At 41.9% G+C, this 7,521-nt stretch overlaps 1 protein-coding gene across 1 annotated transcript in view; it reads right to left on the minus strand.

Annotated features, from left to right (window-relative positions):
• ASB7 (ankyrin repeat and SOCS box containing 7) overlaps positions 1-7,521 on the minus strand; it is a 56,027-nt gene that overhangs the window by 48,191 nt on the left and 315 nt on the right. Inside the window, exon 2 of the mRNA XM_019504001.1 lies at positions 7,217-7,288. The gene's annotated coding sequence lies outside the window, so the exon portion shown is untranslated. The remainder of the gene's footprint in view (positions 1-7,216; positions 7,289-7,521) is intronic.

Below are 7,521 nucleotides of genomic sequence, written 5' to 3' on the forward strand. Positions count from 1 at the left end.
AAAAAAAAAAAAAAAAAAAAAAAAAAAAAAAAATCAAGAAACTCACTGTGGAAATGCTATAGGCTCCAATGCTCACACAAAGGGCATTCACCAGACAATCTTCACTGAGCATGGATCTTTTTTCTAATTTTGCTACTGAGTACCTCCCCTTTCAAGCCATCACCAGCATCTTCCAGCATTGTTTACTAGCTCTTCCCTTATGTCCTATCACCTAACCTTGCCATGCTTTCTAGTTCTTCAGCACTGATGGCTTCTTACCTCTTCCACTGAAACGGGTAGAAGAAAGAGCGTGTTGAGGGCATCTCTCATCAGAAAGTCCTCTTTCCACTTTCAGTTCTGCCATCTTCCTTACTAGAGAAGGTATTTGAATCCCCCACCCCAATCCCAGCTGCTGTTCACCACTTTTAACTCACTCAAGCCATCTCATCTACCTCCTTTCATTTTTTGATTTACAAATCATCTCTGCAATTTCTTTTAAGGAAATATTTGACCAATGGTCACTTCACCTCACTTTCCTTTCCCATCCTGCAACTTTCTCTCCTCTTCCCCACCATTCTGTCACAGATTCAGGAGCTTATCTACTCTCCTTCAATCCTCCCCCGTTGCCCCAATAACTCCATCTTGTCTCTCAGTCTCCTCCATTACTTATCACTTGTGTGGCTCGGAGAAAAAGAATCTATGAAGGGAGCAAGTAAGAAGATGTAAAAGAAATGGAAATTCCTTAAACACTAACATTTACATATTAATCTCTCTAGGCTACCTGGAGGAATTAGAAATGAGAAACATGGCATGCTAGTGGACAGCGAGCAGCTATACCGCTTCCAGTCGCCAAGGTTTAGAACCAGCCTGACAGTCCCCACACAATATTACATGCATGCCAATGTAGATGTACCTTCACTCTCCTCTGGCTTTTTCCCTTCATGCGTAACTTTTGTCATTTCAAAAGTCTTTACCTGCTTCTTCAAGTACTGCCCATCTCCCTTCTCTTTCAAAGATCACTGAACATGCTATTTACAATTACTGTCTCAGTTCCTCTCTTCCAGTTCCATCGGAGACCTTCCCCAAACTGCCTTGTGTTTTTTGCAGTGTACCAAAAACCACTCCCATCCATCTCTAAAGGCCTTCTCCCCTCCAAAACTCAGAGTTAGCCCTCCACCCTTGTCCTCCTTGATCCACTATCTGCCTTTGACAAGACTGATCATGCTCTTCTTCAAATGTTGTTCTCTCCGTTTCCATGACTTGGTCCTCTCAGTTTTCTTCTGGCCTCTCTAATTGTTAGTTCTTCAGAAGTTCTTCCTTGTCTCTTCCCTCCCCACCCCATCAATTTCTGTGGCGTCCGCGGGATACTAGCCTGGGCTCCCTTCCCACTTTACTTTCGGGGAAAGTAGTAGTCTTATTTGTAAACACAAACAGAATCACTGATTTTATGCAGAAGATTATTGGATCTGCCACTTACTCCCGATCTGCCCCCATCCAAATGAGATTCAACCTAATTTATGCAACATCCCCTCATGGATGTCTATCTTTCCTTGCTGATAGAAGGAAGATTCTCACATCAGTTTCAATATGGCTAAAAAAACAGTCCAATTCCCCACATGGCCTGCAACACTTCTTTGATTTACCTATGTGGACAATATTTACACCTCTAACCAAGGCATCTTCTTTCCTTCAGTCCTCATACCCTGACATCCAGACACATCTACATAATGCAGATTCTTTCTGCGTAACATTTCTATGAGGCAGTATTTCCTATTTATCCACAGAGCTAAACTCTCATCATCCCACATCCTGATTACTACAGCATATTTGTTTCCAGCTTGACAAATGTATTTGTTCCCTATGCAAAAAGCTGCCAGAAAAATCATTTTATAGCCCATTTTTCCTACATAACCTTCTTTGTAGCCCTCCATAGCCTGACTTCTCTAACCTACCTACTCACGTTCATTTTTAAAGCCTTTAACAGCCTCCCCATTCACTATCCAACTTCTGCCTCAGATCAGTTCATGATGCTAGCCTCTATTGCCTACCTTAAGCCCCTCTGAGATTTTCCCCAGGTTGCTCCACACACTTGAGAGGAACTCCCTATAAATATCTGCAACTAGCGCAGTGGTCTCTTTGAAAATTCACATTTTCAATGATGCCTGTAAAAAAAGCCCTGACAATGACCAGTGTGCTTAAGGCACTGCCTACCATGCTGACCAATATTTTCATTGTTTCCTTGTACTCCTCCATCTGCTTTCATCCATCTGTTGTCCTTCTCTTCTACTTAAGACTGTAAACTCCTTGGGACAGAACCATTTTTTTTGTTCTGTTTGTACAGTGTGCAGCACAATGGGGTGCTGTTCAGTGACTGGGCCTCCTAGGCACTATGGTAATTCACATAAATAATGAAAGCCTGCATTGGTTCACTATATTGAAGATCATAGTTATTTTTAAATATGACCTGTCTCGTGCTATTGAACCATGCTAATCAAAGAAAAAGTTACAAGAAACGTCCACTAGGCAGCAGAAAGTTTAACACAACAAGATAATTTGCTTTCCTTACTTCCTAAAGGTAGTTAAGGGAACATGCACCTAAACCGTTTGCTATATTTTTGCATTTCAAGACGAAAAAGACCAGCAAGATGATCATAGGCCTGTACAAAATTACACTGCCATGACCTAATTTGATCACATTTCTAGACTTGTTTTTGCATAAATGATCAGTCATTAGTTCACTTTTATTTTTGCATGATTTTCACTTAAAAACCCACACATTTTTTATTAGCTGATGCAAATCAGAACTGCACTGACTTCACAGACTAGAGACGAAGTAACAGCTTGCTCCACTAAAAAAGTAACAAGCTCCTTCCTTCCCCCACTCCCCTCAAAGGAATATAAGCTGCATATGGCAAAAGAATGATCTGTAACTTTAATGAACAGTACTGTCACTGAATATGATAACTTAAGTTCACCTGCTAGAAAGGATTTTAAAAAGTTGATTAAGATACAGTACAGAGACTAGCAGATTATACCAGAAATAGAACAGTAACCTAAATGTAGCATGCTTGACTTGATTATCCACCAACGTCTGGCTCACATGGTCAAAGTGATCTGACAATTTTCTACACAAAGGTGTTTCTTCATTAAACAAGGAATAAACCTAAACACAATTTTTGTGTTTTCCTCTTACAGGAAGTTAAAAATTGGTGCTGGAAGTAAGGTCAAATAGCAATGGTTTAGTAATAAAGAGCATCTCAAGCAGTAGATGACCTAACAGATAGTGCTCATCTCTGGGACACGCACCATCTTCTGCTCACGACATGTAGTAGAGCACTTGGCATTTAAATTGCCAACAAGAAGGAAGTCATATTGTTGTATGTGACACCAAGTACATCTACATGGCATATTAAACTGAGGTAGTTAACTATCCCACAACCCTTTAAAAAGAAAAAACAGAAAATAGTGGCAGGTGTGTCCAACAGTCTCTTCTCAGGACCCATTTTTATCATTACTGAGTGAGCCAGCAAATGTCAGCCACTTACAATGGCCATAATAACAGGCCCCATTTTCAGAGGTGCAAAGAAGGAGATGACAACACATTATAATCCTACTTGTACCTTATGGCAGTTAATCTGTGCTAAGATCCAGTTGGATTACAAGCCTGGTGACAGTCAAGTACTTGGAAAGGAGATATTTCTTGGTGATCTATTTGCATAGTTCCCAAGGAACAGTGAAAAAAATCCATCAAGATATGATTAGGAGCACTTTACTGCTGTCTTTCAAAGCAAAGACAAGGAAAAACCCTAGATCCTCACAGGAGGTTACTAAAGATCTCATAATACTTCTCACAAGAAACAGAGCTACTGCCATACCACAGCCCTGACAAATTCCAGCTCCTTTAATTACTTTCTGCTTGTTTAAATTTCCCCAGCAATTTTAATTGGCTATGGTGTTCTTCATTTCCTCCCCTTAAACTGCGGCAGAGTGTTGCTACACAGTCTTGAGCAGCTGTTGTGCTATTCCCCTCTACAGGTGTCTGCATTTCAATGGCGAGTTCAGCAAAACCTATATATTTATCTAGATCTCAAAAGAGCCTTAAGGATTAATTTATGGAGGAATTAGTAAATTATACCCTCATGCCGGGGAAGAGCTGGAGGAAACTCCCCTTTTGCTAACTTCCCTCATAGCTCCTGAGAGAAGTCATCAGCACTGATGGGAAGTCCATTAGTAGAAACACTGAGGGAAGTCATACACTATAAACTCTTTCCAGCCAGTTAGTTTGGGACTGCACTGGGCCCTTCCAGTTCATTTGGTGCAAGGGACGTCATAACAGCTTTCTGAAGCTGCAACACCCGTCCCTCAGGCCTGCCACGAGAGTCTGTAGGGTGAACCTGGCTTGCAGAGGGAACATCTGCACTATAGCAGCAACATAACCCTGCCAGACTGGTCCTGAGCACTCCCTGCCCGTCTGCTCCTGCCTGTATCTGTCAAACCGCTCCAGGCAGACCCCCACTGACCATTTTCAAGTATGCCACAAATCAAGGTGCTGGGGACATCCAGTGGAGATGGTCCTCAAGTGGTTTCATGAATACACTTCTTATTTATTTAACAGAAGTATTATGTTGGCCAAATAAGGTTACACAGATTATTTTGACCTACTACTTAAACAAGGAAAATTATTGGTATGGAAATTGTGCATGAGTATGACTGTCTCAGAGTTCATAATCAAATTTAAGTTTCTTGTCATTTCCAGTGGAACCAACATGACTGTATCACTTACTATCATTGAACTGTCTGAACAGTGACATTAAGAGTCAAGAAAGCAGAAGAACTGGATGCTTCAAGTTGAATTAAAAAATTCTCCCTTAGCTGATGAGGCCGAATAACGATTAGCTATATTCACATAATTGATTCCATCTAAATATATTAAGTAATGTTTTTCTATTTGTTCTTGCTCTTATTTTAGTGTGTCCTGAGTGGAAACAGTATAACTTTATGTATCAAAGCAGTTTTTCACTTTGATAATGCCATTCTGCAAGCTGATACCACAATCTCTCAGTCAGGAAGTTCTTAAAAGGTTTACAGTCCATCAGAAGCGAAAGATGCTTTTCTATAACTACAAAGCAAACAGAAAAAACCCAAGTCAAAGTACAAATAACGCTGTAAAACTGGGAGTCCCTTCTGTCTAGGAAAGATCTATACCTGTAATGTACTGCACTCCCTCCAGAGTGCAGCACTGAGTGTTCACTTCCCTTGCATGGGATTTAAAGCAAGTCTTTTAAATGCGTCTTGCTCTGATTTGTAACTGAAGCAGTACATCTATTTTGGGCTTTTAACTAGTGTAGCCATATGAATACAACGATCCCTCATGCAGACAGGTCCTGGGGCACAGTGAATACATCCAGTCACCATTTTCCACGGCAGTAAGTGTACTGTTTTAATAGTACACTATAAACAATACATGACGTGCCTATACTGCCTCACTGTAAATTTAGAAAACAAATTTGTAAAAGTAAGTGGGGAGTTCTCTCTTTAGCTATTGAAATATAACTATTACCTTTGACCATACACTAAGAAATCCATCTGCACTAGGAAAATGGCCAATTGCTGACCAAGGTTGTTACCAACAAGTGCTGCCTAGCGCCTCCTCTGCAGACAGCACTCAAAACAATTCTGGCACAGACTTCATTAGCAGCTGTCTTGTTAGCATTATTTTAGAACATAGATAACAAAGTACATTTTTCGAAAATTGCAAAAAAGTCTGGACTCATCTACCTTTTCAACCACAGCTCTTGAAGTGGGTTCAATTACACTGACATTGTCACAAATAAGAACTCCATCCTAAGAGGGCCACAACACACGAGATTCTTTCCACCTGTCGTCTTCAAATTTTCAAAAGGTACCTGGTCTGGCCTTGAAGACTGATCAACATCATCTTATTCTCTCCCTCATCTTTCATGATAAACTTGCTTCTTTACCTTCTTTACAGTCCTCTCTTCCCCACTCTTTAAGGCACATTTTCTCATTTCAGGAAGCCAACAAACCTTAGCCAGGCCCCAAGCGTAGCAGCATTTACTTAAAAGTCATGAATTCTCAAGAAAAACACTGCTGACCAAAGCAACTACACAATCTAGTTGCTATAACACACCCTTTCCCTACTCTTCCCCTAACCTTTATAGCTATCCAGTCATCAAATCACAAAACAACTTCTTTATTTACATTAGAAGTAAATTGAGGCAGGGATGTCATTCTTTGTCCATGAAGTCCCACATACTATTAATGCACTGTAGAAACTAACAGACAAACCAACAATGGGAATACTTCATATCTGAGATGGCTCTACTGTAACCAGGTCTATGTTGGGATGTCTTACGCCATCAGAAGTAATGCAAATGATGATGACGTGTTTAAGCAGATACTATTTCTGGTAGGTCAAAATTTTAACCTACCTCCTTCCCACAGATTAAAGCAATCTTACCTATTTCCACTGTCATCCTCTATTTTACCTAAATCTGTGATTTGTTGGCAACAAAATATTTTTGCATTTTGCATAAAAATAGGTAACCTTGCGTTGTGACGAACAAACAATATTTGATCCTTCGGTGATAAAATCTGCATGGGCTAACACACGGAGGTTTGCATTTCTAAACAGACCGTTCATTAACCGTTTTTCAGTTTTCACAAGCGAGTCGCAACACACTGTGCGCATGCAAATTTGGCATAAATAAAAAATTAGATACAGCTATAAATAAACGAATGCAGCTACTCTGGCCTAGTCCAGTTATGGTTTTTGGAATCGCTGCTGTTATCGTGGACAAAGCCTTTGGCACATCTATGCGGGAAGTCGAGCAAAGGAAAGCGATTTCTCAAATTTTACTTCGAATATGGAGATGCACCAAAGAACCAGTAGCGAGTCATTTATGAAATCCCTAAAGGGGGAGGCCACAAAAAGGCCTGGATGCCACAGACCACAAGGAATAACCTGCGGGGCGTTATACGCAGCAAGTGATAACGCAAAGTGCAGAATAAGGCAGAGAGGGAGGGGAGCAAGTGCATTTCCCTGAGCTGCTTTTGAAGTCGTTGACCTTTCTGAGCCAAACAGCAGACCGTTTTTCGAGCAGGAAGAAACGCTAACATCACCGATTCAAACCTGACGTGACCACCAACAGCTGGGGGGGTCCAAACCCGGCTGGTTGGGCTCCTGCACCGCAGCGTATGCAAAGCGGACGATCACCTTAGCAGTGAGCGCCGCTCGTGGTTCTCCCATCCCCTTCGGGCTCCCGGTCTTCTCCAAGGCAGCTCGCACCTGCAGAGAAAGGGCAGCGCTGAGAGCTCGGCAGCGGGCGTTCAGGGAGTGGGGGGAGAAAGGAAAGCTCAGAGACACCTCAGGGCTGTAGGGGATGGGCATGAGATGAGGCAGAGGAAGGCACCAGCCTCTCCTTAAACAGGGGGAAGGAGAGGGGCAGCTGCTGGCCCTGTGGCAGGGCAGGGGACAAGGGATAGGCTGCCCAGAGATGCTGAGGGAGGGAGGGCGGGGGG

Source organism: Gavialis gangeticus, unplaced genomic scaffold (genome assembly GCF_001723915.1).
Source record: "Gavialis gangeticus isolate Ggan-Ray unplaced genomic scaffold, GavGan_comp1, whole genome shotgun sequence".
Lineage (NCBI taxonomy): Eukaryota > Metazoa > Chordata > Crocodylia > Gavialidae > Gavialis > Gavialis gangeticus.